At 41.3% G+C, this 23,899-nt stretch overlaps 1 protein-coding gene across 37 annotated transcripts in view; it reads left to right on the top strand.

Annotated features, from left to right (window-relative positions):
• The window catches only part of NRXN2 (neurexin 2), a 724,697-nt gene that overhangs the window by 555,529 nt on the left and 145,269 nt on the right, over positions 1-23,899 (top strand). The gene's annotated exons all lie outside the window — the stretch shown is intronic.

Raw genomic sequence — 23,899 nt, 5'->3', positions numbered from 1 at the left:
CAATCTAAAATGTAAAAGGGTATGGCATCCTGTTAGCCAGTCGATTGACGTTTTGTTGTTCTCAGTAAAAGAAAAAAAAATGAGATAAAGCTACGTTCACATTTGCGTTGTGCGGGGCTGCGTCGGCGACACAACGCATGCAAAACGCATTGTTTTGTGATGCATGCGTCCTTTTTTGGCATGATTTTGGACGCAAAAAAAATGCAACTTGCTGCGTCCTCTGCGCCCTGACGCTTGCGCCAAAAAAGACGCATGCGTCACAAAACGCAAGACAACGCATGTCCACGCGCCCCCATGTTAAATATAGGGGCGCATGACGCATGCGTCGCCGCGGCTGCCCCCGACGCAGCCCCGAAAAACGCTAATGTGAACGTACCCTTAATCGTATTATTATTTCATGATGCCATAAATATGTATTTATTTTTTACCTGGTATAAAAGCTACCGTCCTCCTGAATCCGGCGACGTTTTCCTTTTCTTCCTGCGCCTCTCCGTTCCTTAAATATGGCCCCCTCTTCCCTGTATATAAATCTAGTCTTTTTTAACCAAGTGGGCAAGGCCCTCAACTCTTCTATGGGGGTGCGTTCTTCATGACCACACCCAGTTGGCTAGAAAGAGTAGACTTGTATGCAGGGAAGAGGAGGCCATATCTCAGGAACGGAGAGGCGCAGGAATAAAAGAAAAACAGCGTCTGATTCAGGAGAACGGCGGCTTTTACATCAGGTACAAATAAATATTTATCGCACGTGACAAGTCCTCTTTGAGAAAATAATAGTTAATAATAATGTTTTGTTTCTTTTACTGAGAGCTATAAAACTATTTATTCCAGCGCAGACAGAAGAGACCCCTGTGCAAGAACAATATATGGGCCCTTTATAGTTAACATTTTTCCTTCTGCCTAGGAGATGGAAATTGGCCTCCTTATCTCTTGGGCCCCTATGGTATGTTCGCCCTTGTATTCCAGCTCTAATAATATAACAATGTGCGCAGAAGATTGCATTAAATACATGGAAATGAAATATATTTCTATGTAAGTATCACAACGGCAAGGTAAATGGATTAGTGTAAAATAAATTACAAAATGCATTACAAAAGCTCACAAATGGTAAATATAACATATTATATGGAATCCAATAAAAATGTAAAATGTAGGATTGCGTCCAATTATGCAAAGGACTAGCCAACATGGGCAGAATGGGACGGCCTGATCAAGGACTACTGCTGAGTCAGAGAAGGGGGCCCAGGTGTGTAAAGGGACTGTTAGGATATAACCTAGGTTAAAAAATAAAAAGAGAAATTTGAACCTTTATTTGGAGAATTTAACCCCACTATAGGGATATTATTTGGGTATATTCAACCAGGACGGGCATGCTGTTGATTTTCCAGCTGGAAAATGTGCAGCATGGAACAGTAGCAGCAAAGTGCACGAGATTTTGCCAAATATCATCCACACACTATATAAAAATCTGCATGGTAATTGACTTGCGATGCTGTTTTTAAATCATGCCCTCAAAATTTTCACAAAATCCATGACAAATCTGCATGTAACCCAGGTAGATTTTACCGTGGAATCGTCACAGATTATTTTCCACTCGAATGATGTCCTTTGCGGCTGTGCCCGTAAGGTCTACTTGTCATTGAGTGCAAGCGGAAAGTTTACAATAAGAACTGTGAAATTTAGGAACAAGTAGTTCGTAAGACATAGTCTACATGATGAAAAAAATGGCCGGAATATAGAAATGGCATTATATGGATATCCTGTATATAGATATGCTATACTTGGAGCAGCTCCTACATTGCAGAAATTTGCAGTGACATATGACAAGTGAGGCATTGTGGAGTTTTTCAGTTTTTTTCCTAACATTGTTGACATGCAGCTCAGTTTACATTGAGGACACCATTACACTCCGTAGCTAGAAGGGATGCTGCAAGCAATGACATGTAGGATGGGGCAGCTCTATAGAGACTCGAAATGACTCTTGTTTACTTGTATTTTGTGCTGAGCGGCAAATTCTTTCTCCAGCTCCGCTCTTCCTTCTGCCTGCTGCTTGTAACGGCTGGGAACACCGACAGGAAGGAGTAGGCGTGATGCTGGAACGCACAGCCCAGTTTAGAGAGAAACAGTCTGAAACCCTTTAATATAAAATTTCATCTCGGACATACAGCTGCAGAAGGCTGGCGTATGACAACTTTTTTTGTATCAGACAGATCTTATAATTTACACAGGATTTACGTGCATTATTTTGGGAGTCAATGTTGTGATATACCAACTGTTATGACTCATAAAATAGGTAAAACAGTAAAAAACTGCAAATGACCCAGCCAGTTCCTCCACAGACTAGAGATTCTGGCCCTAGGGGTTCCCACAATAGACTAAACAATGGCAACTCGGACCTATGCTGCCTGAAAGGCCATCGAGCCCTTCACGTTCCTCCTAAGGAACCGTGAGGCAGAGTAGAGTGCAAATTACCTACAGAAGGGAAGGAGTGCTGAGACGGAAAGAGATCCCAGAGTGAGTTAAAACAAACCACGAAATCCAAACTGAAAAGATAAGGTATGTACTGCTACTTCCTAAACAAGACACGGAAGATAGGTGCAGGGTGAAACGTTATGAGTGAATCTGCTGAAATTCAAATTTGGCTGTTCGCTCAAATTTAGGAAAGAAATGAGGTTGGCTTTGAATTTATTCCATGTGACTCGAATATACGCTATTATACATTAATAATTCCAAACCCCAAAGCCTATTAAATATAAGTAAGAAAATATATTTATAATCATTACCCAGCCCTCACCCATTCCATTGAAACCCCACTCCACTCTGGTCCGGTAGTCATCATCATTCCCATCACACCGGTGTGATCTTCACTAAGCCATCTTAGGTGTTTTCTGGCACCTGGTATTTTCTGCAAATTTTAATTTTGGTAGCTCCTCTTGAATTTGGCTAGGAAATTTCATTTGCTACAGATTTATACCGTGTGAATCAAATCTACATTATTGCACATTGTGTCCAGAACCCTGATCATAAAAAATATGTAAAAAAATAATTATACTCTTCCACCCCTCACCTGTCCCATCACGCAGCCCCACTTAGGTCCAGTCATCTTCATCTGTCCGATAATGGATCCGGTCTTCATTTAGCCATCTTCGATGTCTTCCGGCATCTTGCAATTTCTGCAAATTGTAATTCTGCAGGTCCTCTCGAATTTGGCTAGGAAGTTGCTACGACTTTAGTCAATGTTAATCAAATCAATCATCTCTTTATCTCTCCGTTAAATGGTCTGGTCTGCACTAAGCCATATTTTTGGCAAATTTGAGTTTGCCAGTTCCACTCAAATTTGAAACTAATTTTTCTACGAATTAATTCCAGAACGAGTAGAAATGAGCCAAATGTTGGTATAAGTGCAGTGCATAGGTGTGTCACGCTGTGACCATTTAATAGATAGAATCTAAGAAAAAAACAAAATAATGAACAAATATCCTGTAGTACGTCAATGAACAGTAATAGTACATGTAAGTAACACGGGGTACTTAGTTGACACTATTTTGATCAAAAAAGGGTAAAAGCCATCTCACCGCGACAAGGTGTACCCAATCGGGACGGAACTCTAGTAGTTCATCTCACTATGTATCAGCTGACGTCCAAATAGATAAGGGCAGAGCAGGAACTGTTCAGCTCCCTCTCCGTATAAAAAGCTATCTGTATCCCTTATCTATGTGGACATCTGATGACATGTAGTGAGATAAACTACAAGGGTTAGGTTCTGTGCCGATTGGGTTCACCTTGTCTCGGTGGATGGCTGTTATTTGTACTGCTACTATTCATTTACTTATTACAGGTTATCTGCTCAGTTTGTTTTTGTCTTGGGTTCTACAAATTAATACCATATAAATCAAATCTATATTATTGTACGATATTATCTACAGAACTCCGAGCCTAATAAAAAGATGTAAAAAGAAATTATACTCTCCCAGCCTTCACCTATCCCACCACACAGCCCCACTCCGGTTGAGTCATCTTCACCGTTCCGGTAACGGTCAAGTCTTCGCCAAGCCATTTCCTACGTCTCCCGGATCCTGGAATCTTTGAGCCTCCTAGGTAGTGATGATATTTTGGAGATTTACATTTAGTTGCTTTTTTCGCTATATTGGAAGATAAAGGTGCTGCAGAGTTGTTTTAAGGCATATATGGGAATCTACGTGCTTATTTATCCCTGTATGTGACTAACCACTACGGATGAATATCTAGTAAATCCCTTAAAAATCTTGTGATGTTGTTCTTCTTGACCTCATTGATACCTCGCTAATAATTGATTTTCACATTGGAATGATGTCACGAAGGGCATATTTTGCCGAGCTGCCGATTTCAATGTTTAAATAGCCCCGAATTGAAAATGTAATATTTTATGTTTCCATATTTATGCGTTTTCTTCGTTTTCGTTTCTATCCTTTCAGTTAGCGACAAGCCTTGTGTCTACCAACGTATCAACGAAACACCCACGTATCACAACCCCCACCCTCCATTTCTGCTAATAACTGAAATGCAGGTGTCCTAATTGCTACCTTTGATGACAGAAGCAGAAAATGTACAGCACGTTTTATATAAAAGACGTTTTCTGAAACCGCATTGCATAAATACATGATAGCGCTCTTCTAGCCTTGAAGGAGATTTTAATCATTTTGTTTTGGATCCTGTAATGTGCGGTTCGGTGTATAGGTACGACGTAATCGTATATAACGGCGGATGCGTTTAGGATAGCGGGGCTCCTGCGCAATGTAGCGCCAAAGTCAACGTGTGCACGTACTGAACTATGGCGCCATTTATAAATACAGTGTCTTCAATACAATGGTGCTGATATCGCAGTATGCGCACACGTTGACTGACGCCATTTTATTGAAGAATTCTACTACAATGTCAACATAGCAGTGCGCATGCGCCGGCCATTGCTATTACCCCTTTGGCCAGTGAATGCACACTGCTGTGCTGAGGCTGTAGAACATTACTTTAATAAAATGGTGCCGGAGTCAGCGGGTGCGCATACCAAGATCTCCAGCGCCATTTTATTGAAGACATTGTATAAATGAACAAATAATAGATGGTAGAATATAATGATCCAAATTAGTTGAAAATCATAAAATAGTGATGAACAGAACTTAAGGGGACATATATAGTCCGGGCCACTTGCCAGTGACTTTTTCCCAAGCTTCTGAGGGGTCTAAAGGTTCTGTCCGCCCTAGAATGTTACCTGCTGATGTATAACATAGTGCTTATTAATCTGAAAAATGTTCAGAAACATTATGGAAAATTTAAAATGTTTCTCTGTTCCCCACTTTCCCGGTTAGTGAGAGATTGTCTGCCAAAAATGACTGTTCAAACCAAACACAGGCATTCAGCTCAATCTTGGTGTGGCAGAGTATTTCAGTGCACCTTCCCACTTCATCTATTTTAGCCTCCTTTTTCCTTGATTGACAGCTCTGGCTTTACAGGAGGCGGAGAAGGGTGGAGATGGATGCAAATAAGGGTAGTGAACATGAACAGCCTAGCCGTGCCACAAGTACAATGGGCACCTGTACTCGTTTTGATCAGTAATATTGCATTGACATGTGGCAGAATTGCAAACACCACCGCCTGGAATCCACCTGAAAAAGCCCAGCAAAACCAATGCAAAAAATGAACATAAAGCGCAGCAAGGGTGTACTGAGCAACTGTGCTTGGTTTGAATAGTCATGTTGTGTTGACATATGGAAGAATTGCCAACACCACTGTCTGGAATCGCCTGAAAAAGCACCACAAAACCTCAGCAAAAAATTAACATAATGCATAGCAATATAACAATGACATTGCTAGGCACATGGTCAATATTTGGTCATTTCTGTGGGGTTCATAAATCGTGAGGTGATTAAAGAAAGTAACACTTTAATTCTTCGGTTATCTTCGTTTGGAGGCTGCCCACCGCAGAGCTGCTTATCCCAGTAGGACCAGTGAACCACCACTCCACACTGCTCCCTTCGATCCCTCCTCTATCCATGCGAAAATTCTAAATAGTCAAAATATCAGTACTTTAAACCGTTATAATAAAAACATAAAAAACTCTCACTTTATTCATACAGCAGAAATGTGATGCATGCATCAATAAAATCATATGATCTCTTCAGTATGTAGATGAATTCTTTTGTAAAGTGCAATTACACACAAGTTTATATTGGGTGGTCATAAAAAAAAACAACTATATGGGGTCCCCTTTCAGTCTTCTTTCATATATTAACCAATAGAAATCTGCATAATTAAAGAAAATTAGTCAGAAGGCTTTTGATATGTAATCGGAGGCCAACATGAGGTCCAGGGATGAGACCCTGATTGCAGTGATGTAACTTATTAGTTGTTCATTACAATGTGTTTTATCAGCAGGAGATTATCACTGCCCGGACTGGTGCTCACTTGCATCTTTGTCTGACCACACCCCCGACACTGATTAGCAGCTCACTGTAAATATACGATGTACCCAGAAAGCTGTGATCTTTGCGAGGTTAGATTTCTGAGCTTTGCTACATCTAAAAACTCTGTGTCACAAACTGCTGCACCCAGTAAACTAAGTGACGCCTCGTTAGAATCAAGGTCTTTTAATCTACGTCATTCTGCTCGCAGTTGAGGTAGCAAAAAACTGCTGCCACATTCCCTTTAATAGAGGCCCCCATTTCAGCGGGCCTAGAAGGTACGATGGCGTCAATGTGCCGACCTGGCTCTAATGTAAGGTCATCTAATCGAAACAATCATCACCATAGCGCATACACTAAGCATACAATTTACTAAATTTGCGCGTCTAATGAAGCCGGCCAATTAATGATAGGCTCCACCTAGTCATTTTGCGCTGGCAGACTCCTTTTAAAGGGGAGTGATTCCATTTATTATATACTTTGCCACAAGAGTGTTGCCTTAACCTGGGTTACATCATATCATTTTGAATACCATTGTTCAGATGCCACATTGATGTTTTGTGTCTTTGGATGAAAATATTGTGGTGACACTTTTGCCCCAGTGCCAAATAATAGGTGGCTGACATCAATTAATAATGAGTTCTCCTTCAATGGAAGTCTTCAAACAGAGACTGGACAGACATCTGTCTGAGATGGTTTAGTGAATCCTGCATTGAGCAGAGGACTGGACACGATGACCCCGGACTCAGGTCCCTTCCAACTCTACCATTCTAGGGTTCTATGACCTCCATTTCTGGTTGACTGAAGTCATCCGTTTTGGCTTTTACCTTAACTAAACAGAAAATGAAAATCCTTTTCCTTGGTGAACCCATCTCAAAACTTTGGTTCATGCAAATAAAAAGCCCATACACAGGAGCAGACTAACTAATCCTGTCCGGTGGTGGATTTAGCAGATCTTGCCGCATTTTTCATTTCCTTACACCACTTCATGGTTGGACTATTTTTGACAAGTATATGGGTAAAAAAAACTTGGGGCATACCTTTAATAAATCTGATGTATGTTACTGTTTCTCGTTTGTAGGAATTTTTGAAAATTGAATAATGACCCACACAAACTTTCTAAAATACAAACTAAAGGGGTATAGCAAGAATGTCAGTTTTTGTCACAATTTTGGTGCAATTGGATAAGTAAGACACACGGCACACACAGAAATCATTGCTTGAAGCGAGCAGACAATTAAAACATAGACAAGTGCACTGAACATACACATCCATGTCAGGACAAGAAACACAAATCTCACGGTTCATCATCTTGCACTGCTCTGGCCTGGGACATACAATGCAAAATCATAGGGGCACCATTGCCAAAATAATAATACGAGACTGACCGGCAAGGCTACTTTCACACTAGCGTCGGACTCGGCCCGTCGCAGTGCGTCGGGCCGAGGTTCCGATGCTAGCAGTGAATGCACCGCACAACGGAGGCAGCGGATGCATTTTTCCTGCGCATCCGCTGCCCCATTAAAAGGTGCGGTGAAGTGGGGGTGGAAAAAGCGGTCCGTCGGCAGCAAAAAACGTTACATGTAACATTTTTTGCTCCAGGCGGTCCGCCACAACACGGCGCAACCGTCGCACGACGGTTGCGACGTGTCAATGCGTCGCAATGCATTGCTAATGTTAATCTATGGGGCAAAAACGCATCCTGCAAACAACTTTGCAGGATGCGTTTTTTCCCATAAACGACGCATTGCGACGTATTGCAAAAAACGCTAGTTTTTTATATATATGACTCATGGCGCATCATTTACAGCTATGAACATCCTGGTTAACACAGACCTCTATTCCCCGATCTGATTACCTTTCGACATATATTCTATGGCTACTCCATGGCTGTGGAAGAAGTAATGTGGAATGCTCAGTATATATTATGGCGTTTCCAAGGGACCAGTGAATGTAATATGTCGGATCTGTGCTGACTAATTGGTATGGGTGTACCTATGCAATCCTTAGAGGGTCTGTAAATTCTGAAGCTGCTGCAGTTCAATGAGCAGATACAATATAACTCATTAGAATTGTACAAGATATTGGAATGCTGAGCAGAAATGTTCAATAACTCCTTCAGATGTTCTGCCATAACTAAAAAGGTTAAAGCAGATCTGCCACTACAACAACCGTACCGATCTAAGGTCACTACAACGTCAGGTTCGTTCAACTCCTTTAAAAAAACAACAACTTTTATTCCTATTTTCCCAACAAATATGTAAACTGTCCAAAACCCAGTGCCAGGCAGCTATTGCTAAGGCTGGTAAAATAATGGGATTCATTAAGAGGCATAAATACTCAAAGCAAGAACAAAGTTTTGCCTCTAAACAAGTCACTAGTGTGAGTTTGGCTACCTTTGGTGCTGACCCTTTGTATGCTGGTCAGAAACATGCCGTTCCATTTCAGCTGCTTCTGATCTGGTCGTTAAATCTTCTTATAAAACGTGGCCAGACCCTCTCTGTCTTGCCAGTGAAAGCTCTGCTTCCTTGCTCTTAGGAGATGTTGTGCTGAATAAAAGTTCCTTGATGCTATTGGAGATTTGTCTTCCTGTCCTGTGTACTCAAGCTAAGTGTTTTAGAGAGTAGTTGTAGTTGAGGTGTTCTGCTGTACATGTGTGTTTATCTCCAGGTCCCTGTTCCCATTTAGTTTATTCCTCCCTGTCCCTTTCCTCCTTCTTATTGTTGGGTGGTGCTTTTGTATAACAGTAGGTTTCTGTGATCTCTGTTTTGTCTTGTTCACTTTACATTTCTGTCCCATACCTCATGGGATGGGGGAGTGGACACTGGACAGATCAGAGTTTAACAGGAGCATAGCAAGGTCGGAGACTCAGGCCTCTCTACCATCAAGAGTACTCCTGGGACAGAGATAGTTAGGGTCCTAGTTCCAGGGACAGTTTGAGGTCCCTCTCCCCTTCCTAAGACCGTCACAGCGTGGAATCTGCTTTGTTAATTTAACAGTCTGCCCACCCTCCCCCCTTGAAAACATGCAAACTGGCCAAGTGTTTTACTTATACACAGTCAGTGGCTGGAACTTGGTGCAGAGCTTATCCCGCTGTCCTGGGCGGATGTAACACTGAACAAACTGATCTCCAATTTGTGGAGTAGCAGTCAGAAATGGCTTCTCAGCCAAAGACCAGATTGCACATCTGAGCCATAAACACTAAAGTAATGCAGAGGACAGGAATGGAAAAAGTATTGCATGTCTTCCTGCCTTTCTGCAAACTGTCAGCTCTCCCTAGTACTCCACTTCCCTTTTCTCCACCAAACCTGCTCACTCTTCTATTCAAAAATCCAATATTAAGCAGGGGTGATGCATGTAAAAGAAAAAAAAAAGTAGTTACATTTTTACTCGCAACTGCTGCTGTCGCCCGACACAACCGGCCGTTTTAGGCACTGGACCTCCAATCAATCCAACCGGTTAGCTTAAAAATACTTCAATAATTTTTATTTCAAAATTTCAAAGACATTCCATGTGCAATAAAAGCAGCAATTACATCTTTTTTACGCGTCTCAGACATAACTTTGTCCTTATTTATGGATGATCCAAGAATAAAGACAAAATTAAGTCTGGATTCAACATTTTAGACATGTCGAAATAAAGATTGTGGAAGAACTATTAATCAGAACTGGGTAAAATATTTATCTTTGCCGTTATTGATAATTCACAGCAAGTGGTATTTTCATGCTGAGGATTTAAAGTAGCTGAAAATAGGGTGATCTGATTTTTTCTACATATCTATTGGACTTTCCAGTGCCTATTTCTAAATACAGCCCTGACCATAGATATAATGTAGAGGAAGACTGGCATTTTCATATTGTTCTGCTATGTAGACTGCAAATGAATCCAGTCCCCCAACACCTAAAGGAGTTGTCCAATTTAGAAAACCCATACACTATTGTTTGGAAATCTGAGTTCACATTGGGATTCCATGTTCAGAATCCTCTTGTCTTGATCCAAGGTGACAGTGGCTACAAAGAGTGTTGTGTTCTCTTGAGGACCTGTCCTGTCCTATATTACACAGACATTGACGTCAATAGGCGTTGGGTGCTACTTACGTTTCCATGTGGGGTGGCGGGGAACTGCAGCAGAATTGTACACATACTGCTAGGTTTCCTCAAAGATTACAGCTGATCGTTGGGGTGCCCAACATAAGGGCAATTTGCAATGGGATTTTGCCAGAAAAACCTTCTCACAAGTTGGATCGTCTAAAGCTGAAATTTGTTTTGCTGCTACTTCCTCCTGTGGCCTGTGGCCAAAGAGTATATACCGTACAGTTGCTAAGGTGGGGCCACGTCATGGGATACTCACCACATACGGGGATATGAACACACACACAAAATGTGCCACACACTACCACGTGCTTGAACACATATACCACCCTCAGCACACATTTCACCACACATACACCAACCTCGCCATGCGCAAAACTCGCCACACGTGCAAAACTCACCTCCTGGAAAACTCGCTACACGCAAAACTTGCACACGCAGAAAAATTGCCACATGCACAAAAGTTGCAACACATGCAAAAGTTGCCTCACACAAAACTTGCACATACTCAAAAAGCACCACACATAAAACTCGCCACACGCAAAAGACGCCGTGCGCAAAACTTGCTGCACACAACTTGCTACACTAACCTGTCACATGCAACTCGACACACAAAAAGTTGCCACACGCATGTCGCCACACAAAACTCATCTCACAAAAGTCGCTACATGCATGTCGCCACATGCAACTCAACACACACAACTTGACACATGAATCTCGCCCTAAAACACACACAAGTCTGGTATTATCCTTCAAAAATAAAAATCTGATTAATAAGCAGACAAACTACAAGAGCAACAAATGTACCATATAGGAAATACGGCAGCTGTCGGTCACATGACCTGTCTATTATGTGTACAGTATGTGTGAGCTAATATATACTGCCAGGGGGAGGGCTTCCTGTTGGCTGGGGATTTATCAGGCTGCCAATTTAGCTTACAAATACTGAGGTAATAATACTGACCAAATAACGTGTGAACGAGGTCTAATACAGGAGGAGATGAAATACAGATATATACTATATACAGGGGAGATGACACAGGTATATACTATATACAAGGGGAGATGACACAGGTATATACTATATACAGGGGAGATGACACACAGGTATATACTATATACAGGAGCAGATGACACACAGGTATATACTATATACAGGAGCAGATGACACACAGGTACATACTATATACAGGGGAGATGACACACTGGTATATACTATAAACAGGAGGAGATGACACACAGGTATATATATGGGGAACGTCATCCAGGACTCGGACAGGACTCCATTGTACACATGGGTAATCCATTTATGTAAATTCCTTTTATGTGACTACTTGCACACTCAGTTTATGTGGGGATCTTCTGATATGTGGCCACTGGGAGTACATCTTCTAATTAGATCGCCACAGCTCTGAGATAGTGCAGCTCATGTGTCAATAGTACTTCACTCTGACGTCTATGATTAATTGTATGATCTTTTCCATATATATTTGGTCCTGCCCTATGTACCTGGCTGACATGGATGTATTTTAGGATATAGTTGCTATGCACTTTATACCCTTGATTATTATTTATTGTATTTTTGTTTAGAGTTACTTAATAAACATTACTTTTTGTGATATTTTGTGGCTAGTTTTGACTCTTGGTTCTCCTAATTTTGATTATCTAATTTTGAGTCGCCATATATGTGCACGTTTCAATTTTTACTGACGCTTCTGTTGTCTATATACAGGAGGAGATGACACACACATGTATACTATATACAGGAGGAGATGACATACAGGTATATACTATATACAGGGGAGATGACACACAGGTATATACTATATACAAGAGAGATGACACACAGGTATATACTATATACAGGAGGAGATGACACACTGGTATACTATATACAGGGGAGATGACATACAGGTACATACTATATACAGGGAAGATGACACACAGGTATATACTATATACAGTGGAGATGACACACAGATATATACTATATACAGGGGAGATGTCATACAGGTACATACTATATACAGGAGGAGATGACACAGGTATTTACTATATACAGGAGCAGATGACACACAAGTATATACTATATACAGGGGAGATGACATACAGGTACATATTATATACAGGGGAGATGACACAGGTATATACTATATACAGGAGCAGATGACATACAGATATATACTATATACAGGAGGATATGACATACAGGTATATACTATATATAGGAGGAGATGACACACACAGGTATATACTATATACAGGAGGAGATGACACACAGATATATACTATATACAGGAGGAGATGACACACACAGGTATATACTATATACAGGATCAGATGACACACAGGTATATACTATATACAGGAGGAGATGACTTACAGGTATATACTATATACAGGAGGAGATGACGTACAGGTATATACAGGAGATGACACGCGTATATACTATATACAGGAGGATATGACATACAGGTATATACAATGTAAAAGAGGAGATGACACATAGGTATATAGAGGAGATGACATACAGCAGGTATATACTATATACAGGGGAGATGACATACAGGTACAGTATATACTATATACAGGAGATGACATACAGGTATAAACTATATACAGGTCCTTCTCAAAAAATTAGCATATAGTGTTAAATTTCATTATTTACCATAATGTAATGATTACAATTAAACTTTCATATATTATAGATTCATTATCCACCAACTGAAATTTGTCAGGTCTTTTATTGTTTTAATACTGATGATTTTGGCATACAACTCCTGATAACCCAAAAAACCTGTCTCAATAAATTAGCATATTTCACCCATCCAATCAAATAAAAGTGTTTTTTAATAACAAACAAAAAAAACAACAAATAATAATGTTCAGTTATGCACTCAATACTTGGTCGGGAATCCTTTGGCAGAAATGACTGCTTCAATGCGGCGTGGCATGGAGGCAATCAGCCTGTGACACTGCTGAGATGTTATGGAGGCCCAGGATGCTTCAATAGCGGCCTTAAGCTCATCCAGAGTGTTGGGTCTTGCGTCTCTCAACTTTTTCTTCACAATATCCCACAGATTCTCTATGGGGTTCAGGTCAGGAGAGTTGGCAGGCCAATTGAGCACAGTAATACCATGGTCAGTAAACCATTTACCAGTGGTTTTGGCACTGTGAGCAGGTGCCAGGTCGTGCTGAAAAATGAAATCTTCATCTCCATAAAGCATTTCAGCCGATGGAAGCATGAATTGCTCCAAAATCTCCTGATAGCTAGCTGCATTGACCCTGCCCTTGATGAAACACAGTGGACCAACACCAGCAGCTGACATGGCACCCCACACCATCACTGACTGTGGGTACTTGACACTGGACTTCAGGCATTTTGGCATTTCCTTCTCCCCAGTCTTCCTCCAGACTCTGGCACCTTGATTTCCGAATGACATGCAAAATTTGCTTTCATCAGAAAAAAGTACTTGGGACCACTTAGCAACAGTCCAGTGCTGCTTCTCTGTAGCCCAGGTCAGGCGCCTCTGCCGCTGTTTATGGTTCAAAAGTGGCTTTACCTGGGGAATGCGGCACCTGTAGCCCATTTCCTGCACACGCCTGTGCACGGTGGCTCTGGATGTTTCCACACCAGACTCAGTCCACTGCTTCCTCAGGTTCCCCAAGGTCTGGAATCGGTCCTTCTCCACAATCTTCCTCAGGGTCCGGTCTCCTCTTCTCGTTGTACAGCGTTTTCTGCCACATTGTTTCCTTCCAACAGACTTACCATTGAGGTGCCTTGATACAGCACTCTGGGAACAGCCTATTTGTTGAGAAATTTCTTTCTGGGTCTTACCCTCTTGCTTGAGGGTGTCAATGATGGCCTTCTTGACATCTGTCAGGTCGCTAGTCTTACCCATGATGGGGGTTTTGAGTAATGAACCAGGCAGGGAGTTTATAAAAGCCTCAGGTATCTTTTGCATGTGTTTAGAGTTAATTAGTTGATTCAGAAGATTAGGGTAATAGGTCGTTTAGAGAACCTTTTCTTGATATGCTAATTTATTGAGACAGGTTTTTTGGGTTATCAGGAGTTGTATGCCAAAATCATCAGTATTAAAACAATAAAAGACCTGACAAATTTTAGTTGGTGGATAATGAATCTATAATATATGAAAGTTTAATTGTAATCATTACATTATGGTAAATAATGAAATTTAACACTATATGCTAATTTTTTGAGAAGGACCTGTACAGGAGGAGATGACATACAGGTATATACTATATAAAAGAGGAGATGACACATAGGTATATACAGGAGGAGATGACATACAGCAGGTATATACTATTTACAGGGGAGATGACATACAGGTATATACTATATACAGGGGAGATTACATACAGGTATATACTATATACAGGAGATGACATACAGGTATATACTATATACAGGAGATGACATACAGGTGTATACTATATATAAGGGAGATGACAAGCATGTATATGCTGAGGGGAAAATGAGAGGTGTGAGGTGAAAATGAAAAGGTGTGAGTGCAAAATGAGAGGAGTGAGGGAAAATAGTGGAGTGATCAGAAAATGACAGATGTGAGGTCAAAATGACAAGTGTTAGGGAGGAATGAGAGGAGTGAGGGAGAAAATGAGAGATGTGAGGGGGAAAATGAAAGATGTGAAGGGGAAAATGAGAGGCGTGATGGGAAAATAAGAGAAGTGAGGTGCTATAACTAACCACAGATATTTACTATGCCCAGGCAACGCCGGGCTCTTCAGCTAGTAGAGAATATTCCTGATGAATCATTCTGGTACCTCAAATTTTTATACTTGGATCAATCAGCGGTTTGGTGAAGAACTGCTCCAAGTTAAGCAGTAGTGCATGGGAATTTTATTGTCTCACTTTGTGAAGTGGACCCACTAAACCTATGTCCAAGTGGGTACATAGTCACTAGGCATCGGTGCAACTGACAGGATGGCACCTGGGGGTGAGGACAAGGTACACTCAGGAAACTAGGGAGCAACTGGATGAAGTAAAGTTAGCAAGGAAATAAGCAGGTTAGCACGGTGATCCCCGGAGGTGGAGTACCCCAACCAAAGTCTTGAAACACAATCTAAAGACACAGCTGTGTGTCAATGGGCCTTAACTAGGTCTAGGGAGATGATGTCAAAGATTCATGTCGGGCAACCTGCAAAACTCAACATGTAGCACAACAGAGGGGGTGGACAGAGGAGAAGGGAGCAGAGACCGGGATACGCGGGACAGGTGTGTTACATTTACTGTATATATTTTAAGGAAATAAAGTTATATGCACGTTTACTCCACATGTAGAATGGGGTAAAATGGCATTTCTTACTTCTTCTAGACCTAGCGTTACATAGGAAAACCTGTGATCCTCGTAACCCACAAGAATTACCACGCTAGCCCTTCCTCAGTAGTTCAATCATTCATGTTAGTCTTGGGTTCCTGGCCGCGCATGCAAGTCAGGAGGAGTAAGCAATTGTCCTTGGTCATTCCCATGTCCTACTTAATAACTTATTTTTCTTTCTATTTCCATCATCTTTACACTTCATTAAAGCTCTACTTTAGAAGACATTATCCAATCTAATGTTCTCCTCCCGAGCCCGTGCTTCTTTTATTCCACCCTCTCTCTGATTTTATTCTTGTACTAGAGGTCATTAACTCTTAAGTTCAATCATGTATTCTTCCGCCTTTCTCGTCTTGCTGCTGTCTTTTATTTTTTCTTTCTGTCTGATTTTTATGTTTCTTTTTTTTTTTATGTGTGCATTTTCTTCCCCTGATTTTCTCCTCCCACCACCTCCCCCCTTTTTTTCCCTCCTTGCAAAATTGGAGCTCGTTATCATTTTTTAATTAAAGGCGAGCTTCTCTTCCCTCTCTTTCCTACATCACTGTGCTCACGACGGGGGCCACTAATTAACTGGGGAGAATTCTATTAGGTAGGGAGGTTAGCAAAAACTATTATGCCGAAACGGGAAAGAAGTAACAATTCCGTCGGCTTTTGTGTAGATGAATACAACTTTGTGGGTTTAAGATAAACCTTTTTAGAATGGAATGGCTGTTTGTTTTTTGTTTTTTTATAAATCAGCAATGTGTATGACTACAGTGCTTGGATGTAGATAGAACATAAATGGCATTACTATAGCAACTGTGGTTATTGATCTATGGCTGTATTCTTGCGTTCCATTAATCTGTCCCAGTCTGATAGTCTTAGTTTTGGTAAAATGAGCTCTTAAAGCTCATACTGCTGTTTAGGTGATAAACATAGAACACATTCATCTAACCTTGTCAGCTCCCTTATTAAGACACTACAAAAAAAAAAAAAACGGTAAAACCAATTTCTTGATTATTGTAAACAAACATAAGCCGGGAGCCGTATGCTAACACAATGGCTTCTTTTAACGTCTGGCATCACACAGCACTGCAGAAGTGGGACTGCAGGACATTGTCGTGTATTATCGTAGAATGATAATATCTGCCTGACTGCAGACTCACCCAGTAATGCGTTATACCATGTTGCATCCTCGCGTAGTGCCTACCGTTAGAAGGAAATGCAATGTTAATTTATATTCACCCACTCACTTGTATTCAGTGCCTAATCTCTATGGGGCTCTGTAACATCTGTATCCAGCGATTCCCACAGCTGGATGGAGCCTTGGATGCGTAGGTGGAGGCAAAACCCGATGCTGCTAACTGTAGGGGCAATGTAAATGTGCAGGTCTCAAGTAGTTGGATGGGGGAAGGGTACGAATCTGAGATTTATTTGCTATTGCTTGACACAAATCGAAATTATAAGCAAAGTGTTGACCTCATCTTCGTGGGCTACCGGTTCTCTGGGCAAAATCAATTTTTTTTTTTTTAGCAAACCTCTGATGCTTCCCTCGGGGCTTATTTTTACTCAATATTATTGAAATGGGATGAAATAGATGACAAAATACTAATTTGAGGGAAAATACGACCTGCTTTAGACTAGGGTTGAGTAACTCTTTTTCTATCACCCGAGAAAATCGGACAGATTTTGCTTATCACACACTGATCAGACTCTCAGAATTTGATCAGAGTGTGGCCCGATTTTCTCAGAGCTGGAAAAAAAAAAGTTTCTCACGCCTTTTCTATATTGTCAGCCTATGAAAATAGGACCGCACTTGAATGTCATCCTAGAGCGATCCAAATTTTTTCTATGGACCCATAAAGTTGAACAGGCGAGTGTCATCCGGTTCTCGGAGGCATATTGCGATATTTTTTCCTCGGTCCGACTCAGTCCCAAGAAAAAAGCCAGACATGTGCATGGCCCCACAGAATAAGATGGGGACAAGTGCTATCCGTCAAAACGACAGATAGCACTTGTCCAAATGTTATGGTGGTGTGCACGAGCCGACCACTGATGGAGCGGTTTCAATAGACTCTCCACTACAATGTTTCACTGTACAAATGTGACCATCATGGTCTTAATATAAATGAAACATATACTCTGCTAATGCACAAGCACCATTCTTCCGCACTGGTGGCAGGTGGGGTCTTTCATTGGTCTACTTGCTTCCTCTTCCGTCAAATGACTGCTTCAGCTACTGATTAACTGCAGCGTTGGCGTTCCATCAAAGCCAGAAGAGAGAGCTAGGTGATGTGTTTGGTTGAAATGTTACGACGGCAGCCAACAACTTATGTTATGACTGCAGCCAACCACAGGACATCTCTTGCCAAGAAAGGAAGCAAAAAGACAGGTGAGGGATACAGAAATGGTGTGGAGGAACACTGGTGGTCCAGTAGGTGACTATCTGTTGACAGGGGCAGCTAATTAACTGGGGAGAATTCTATTAGGTAGGGAGGTTTGCAAAAACTATTATGCCGAAAGAAGAAAAAAGTAACAATTCCACCTTGGATCCATGTGTCCACTCCTATTAAAAAATTATAAAACTGATTTTGGGTCTTCTAGATATAATCTATTCTTGCCAACCAACTTTTCTAGAACACCCATGAGGCTTCCACAAAAAAAGAAAACATCCCAGACTATCGGAGAAGTTGACAAATCTCCCATACACAACTAAAACCACCTCCAGGAAAGCCAATCTCCCTTGCACAGCTAAAGTTTCTAGAAATTTTCTTGTGCATAACATTAATAATGGAGAATGAATGAACGGATAGGCTTAAAGGGGGAAAATTAGTCTGGTAGACAAAGATGCCAAAAATATTTTGCTCCCAGCAGCCAGTCACATACCAGATGCTAATTCCTGAAAGTTGGCCAGTATGGTATAATTTTACCTCCGTCTACAGAATTTGGAACAAAGACCCAATATCTGTTGTGTATCGGCCAAACATCCGCTTCATATTTTACAGTACGTGTGATATGAATATATTTTCATTAGTAAAATGTGCCCATTTCAGCATAGAACATAAATATTTATATCATAGTATTAAAATATTTCTTCTCCTGATACCAGATATTCATGTTGGGAGGAAGAGTAGCAGTCACCAGAGAGTTCATAATTAGATTTGCTGCGAAATGAATGTTTGTCAAACGATAGGGCCATGATGCTTTATTTCCTGATTTACTCACTGTTGGTGGTTGCTAAGACTTCCATTTTATTAGGATTAAGGATTTAGATGAATTAAGCAAATGGAGTGTCATGAAGGCTTGTATCTCTGTACAGAAGCACGAGGATTTTCAGTAAAAGTGGTAGTTGTGGGGCTTACAAGATGTTCAAAGAAGATTGCTAAAACTGAGCCATTATTTAAGAGAGATTTGTGGTTGTCTAGCTGAACACCATGAGCATAATCATACTGCACCTCCACTGGGTTGGACATGGAGGGCTGTGCGTCCCATAACATGAGCACAATGGGAACCATTCTTGGTACTGGTTCATGTCAATATCTATCTTGTTGATATGCTTACAAAAGAAGCTTGGGATCTCTTTTCTTATTTCCAAATGTGAAGCAACCTAACTTATGTCCTTTTCTTCATAGTCCTCATATCATCCATCTTCTCTATCTCTATGCTGTGTAATCCTTTAATCCTTGCCTAGGCAATAGTCGTTTGTTATTCAATTAAGAATATGAATTCTTGCAATTTGCTATGAGCAGATTTTGCAAAATGGCGGCTAGTTGAGGCCATTCGATCATTACCAGTCACATTCCATCCTTTAATTGCTCATCTAACAAGAGGGTCAGCTGGCCCTAAGGCTACATTAATCTTTCTTCATTTCCAAACGTGAAGGTCTCTGTGGACTTGAATCCCTTTTTTCATGTGTTCTATAACCGTTATCTTCTCTGTATGGTTTCTATACCTTTGTCCATTAGAAGGCGAGAGTCATTCAATTGACATTTGGGATTTCTCCATGAATTCCTCGGAGTTTAGTCACACTGCACCTCCACCCGGATGGACATGAGGTAGAGTGTACACCACAGCCGAAATCCATCTTGGCAACAGAGCAGGAGGGTGATTGTTGGTGCTTTAGAGGTAAAAAAAAAGGATTTGTGGCCCTAAAGCTGCATGCTTCTTTTCTTATTTCCAAATGTGAAGGTTTCTATGGAGAATTATGGGTCAACCTTATTTAGACCTCTTTGTCTCAGGCCCCATAGTATCTGTCTCGTCTGTCTCTATAGAATGTACACCTCTGATCCTAGCCTAGGCAAATGCCAAAATTCATTGAGCTTTGTAGTTTCCCCCCTAAATACATCCAGGATAATCACGTGGCATCTCTACTGGGGCGGACAGAGTAGAGTCTGCACCATAGCAGGTTCAAAATGGGAACCATTCCTAGTACCAGAGGCGTAACTGCAATGGGTGCAGGGGTTGCAATCACACCCAGGTCCTGGAGGCTAAGGGGCCAAAGAAATCCCTTTAGCCTATATGAAAAGAGCAATACTATTAAAGTTTTACAATAATTGGAGCTTCCGTTAAAGATTTTGCATTGGGGCGCATGGGCTTCAAGTTAAGTAACTGCCAAGTACTTCTTCATGCCACAATCCACCCCGTTAACAGAACAGTAGGGAGCTTGTTTGTTTTCCAACAAAAGACACCCTTGGACTAATTGTTTCTCTTCTTTTTTTGCAAATGTGAAGGTCCCTGTAGAAAAATAAAGGGCAACCTGATTCGGACCCATCAATAGAGCTGCCTCTATTCAACCGTGCCTAAGCAACATGCCTTTGTAGTCCTTAATAAACACACTGCATGGTTTCAAGATGTCTCTTATTGAAAATATTACTGGAATTATTCCTCACAGACTACAGTAATGCGATGTAGCATAAAGAACTTTGCTATACTTGTTACTAGCGGAGATGGCCGCTGTTCTATAAAAACAGGAACAGCAGAAAGCACAACCAGAGACTTGTCCTATTATCACCCTCGTATTGTTGTTCATTATTGGCCAATTGTGACTTATTGTAATTTGTTATACTTTATAGAGGACGGCATAGGAAATCTTGAAATGTGATAGTTCCTCTCCTGTTATGACTCATGAATGCTCCTTATAATTGTTCCAGTAATTCAGCGTCTAAGATCAACTATTGTAAAAAAAAAAAATAACAAAATCTCACAAATTAAGAAGAAAAGGCAACCCCGTATCGCTATGTCACTTTTTGAAAGCATTTAGGTTGAGTGGGTAATAGTATAATGTTCAGACTGGAACAGCATGCATTTGTGAAGTTTACACAAAGGCAAAGTGATTCCCGGCTTCGGATGAAAGCCGTGCAAGAAACGACTGATAAGTTTACTTAAGAAAGAAAAACCACGTATACAGTAATGAATGGTCTAATTTCAATCTATGCAGCTCTGTAGATGTAAAGGCTCCTTTTAAAAGGAGTTTTCCAGGCTTTAAAAATCGTGATTAGAGATGGTGCAAATCGTTTTGCAGGACTTGGTCCAGCAGACAGGTCCGTAATCTGTGGTTGCTGGACAGGAACTCTGAGAACCAACCTCCTACCTCCCGGCATCCATTGCTCTTCTTTTGATTGGCTGGCCTGGTGCAACATCATCTTTTGCAACATGATCCACAAATGATGTCACGCAGGTTGTGTAATCAAAAGAATAGCCATGGATGGTGTCAGGTAGGAGGCTTTTCTTAGGGCTCCTGTCCAGCAACCAAAGATCATTGATGTAGCCAATAGACCAGATACTGTGAATCCAATCGCATCAACTCTAGTGAAGACCAATCCTTATAATTGGTCATCGATATCAGATTAGTGAGGGATCTTTCTTCCGGCACTCGCATCGATCAACTGACTAGAAGCTGACACCGTATTGTGCACTACATTATGGTCTTGGATGGTGCTGCAGCTTTCTTTGTCATCCATATGATTAGGAAAAAACTGCTGGACAATTAACGGTCACTACACAATGTATTCTGCTATGCCAGTTCTGGTGCATTGCCATTTTTCAAGTCCGCTTATCCTTAGGAATGTCAGGAGTCCGATCTCCACCAAATTAATTTTAAGGGCTCATGCAGATGACCATATTTTTGGTTCAAGTGCAACCTGACAAAGCATAGGATCGCACTCGGACCAATGTTATTCTTTGGAGCCGTGCACATGTCTGACTTTTTCCTCGAATCGAGCCTATCCAAGGGAAAAATTGCTGCATGCATGATTTGCATCTGATATTCGGATCGCACTCGGCCATGCAAGTCAATGAGTCCGTGTAAAAAAAATTGGACCTCACTCGGATTACAACCGAGTACGGTCTGATTTTCTCAGACAGATGGAATGGAGAAGATGGACACATTTTTTTTCCCATATTCTCCTCATAAGAAAATTGTGTCATACTCTGGCCATACTTTGATCAATCTCTTATCAGAGTTTGATCAACATAATTGGACCGATTCTCTCAGATAAGAGAAAATACTATTGTGCGACTCTAACTTAATGATAGAATAATCAATATTCTAGTTCCAGAAAATGCCTTTAAAGTTACATCTAGAGATAAGCAATTTGAGTTATGCTGCTATGGTCTAGTGTTCAGTACTCCTCAACAGCCGGTCTTTACTTTTGCATCCTATATCCCCAGACCGACATGCTTGATGCCTTTGGCACATACTATCATGCCATACACGAGGATGAGAGAAAATATGGTCGTGTGACCCTAGCCTAATGATGGATCATCACTAATGACGTTCCACAAAATGTCTTTAAAGTTACATCTAGGGATGAGCAATTTGAGTAATGCTGCCTTGGTCTAGTGTCTAGCCGAGTCCTCCTCGATAACCTGTCTTCACTTCTACACTCAACATTCTCGAACCGACATTCTTCATGCCTTTGGCACTTTCTTTTATGATGCCGAATGAAGTCTAGTCACTAAGTAAGAATGGGTACTAACGAGTAGAGTTGAGTGAATTTGTTCGTATTCGGTTCCGAACACGATTGGCAGAGAATATTGTTCTTGTAATATTCGATGAACACAGCCGAACGTCATTAGTCAATAGAAGTAGAAATTACCGAATATGTTCGGAACAGAACATCAAACATACATTGGGCATGAATACGGTACCGATATGGCACGAATATGGCAAATTCAGATTCGGTGACCGATTCTGAACAAATTTGCTCAACTCTACTAACAAGTCAATGTTTTTGGATCACCAGAATTTGACCTAGCCTTTATCAATCCAAAATGTCTTTCAGCATTTTCTGGTGTTTTACTTTGCTCCCTGTCACCACTTTTATTGTATTCATCCTTATCTTATCCTCATTCTTATCATCCTTATCACTGAAGCTCCTGCAACCCTCAACCTATTGTCTCCTTCCCCACCATCCTGTAGAATGTAAGCCCGTAAAGGCAGGGTCCTCGCCCTTCTGTATCAGTCTGTCATTGTTAAGGTACCTTTATACTAAACGACTTACCAACGATCACGACCAGCGATACGACCTGGCCGTGATCGTTGGTAAGTCGTTGTGTGGTCGCTGGGGAGCTGTCACACTAACAGCTCTCTCCAGCGATCAACGATCAGGGGAACGACTTTGGCATCGTTGAAACTGTCTTCAACGATGCCGAAGTCCCCCTGCAGCACCCGGGTAACCAGGGTAAACATCGGGTTACTAACTGCAGGGCCGCGCTTAGTAACCCGATATTTACCCTGGTTACCATTGTAAAGGTTAAAAAAAACAAAGCTACATACTCACATTCTGACTGTGTCAGCGCCGGCAATAACAGCGGTGATGTCACCGCTGTGCTCTGCTTTACGGCCGGCGCTGACAGAGTCAGTGCATCTTGGCAGCAGCGCGTGCATTAGCAGCGCTCCTGCTGAAAGCAGTTTTAACCCTGTGGATGCCGGGGGACGTGACAGACATCAGAATGTGAGTATGTACTGTTTTTTTTTTTTAACTTTTACAATGGTAACCAGGGTAAATATCGGGTTACTAAGCGCAGCCCTGTGCTTAGA

The sequence above is a fragment of the Ranitomeya imitator genome, chromosome 9 (assembly GCF_032444005.1).
Source record: "Ranitomeya imitator isolate aRanImi1 chromosome 9, aRanImi1.pri, whole genome shotgun sequence".
Taxonomy (NCBI): Eukaryota; Metazoa; Chordata; class Amphibia; order Anura; family Dendrobatidae; genus Ranitomeya; species Ranitomeya imitator.
Note: the sequence above shows the minus strand (reverse complement) of the source record. Positions and strands in the feature narration are given on the sequence as shown.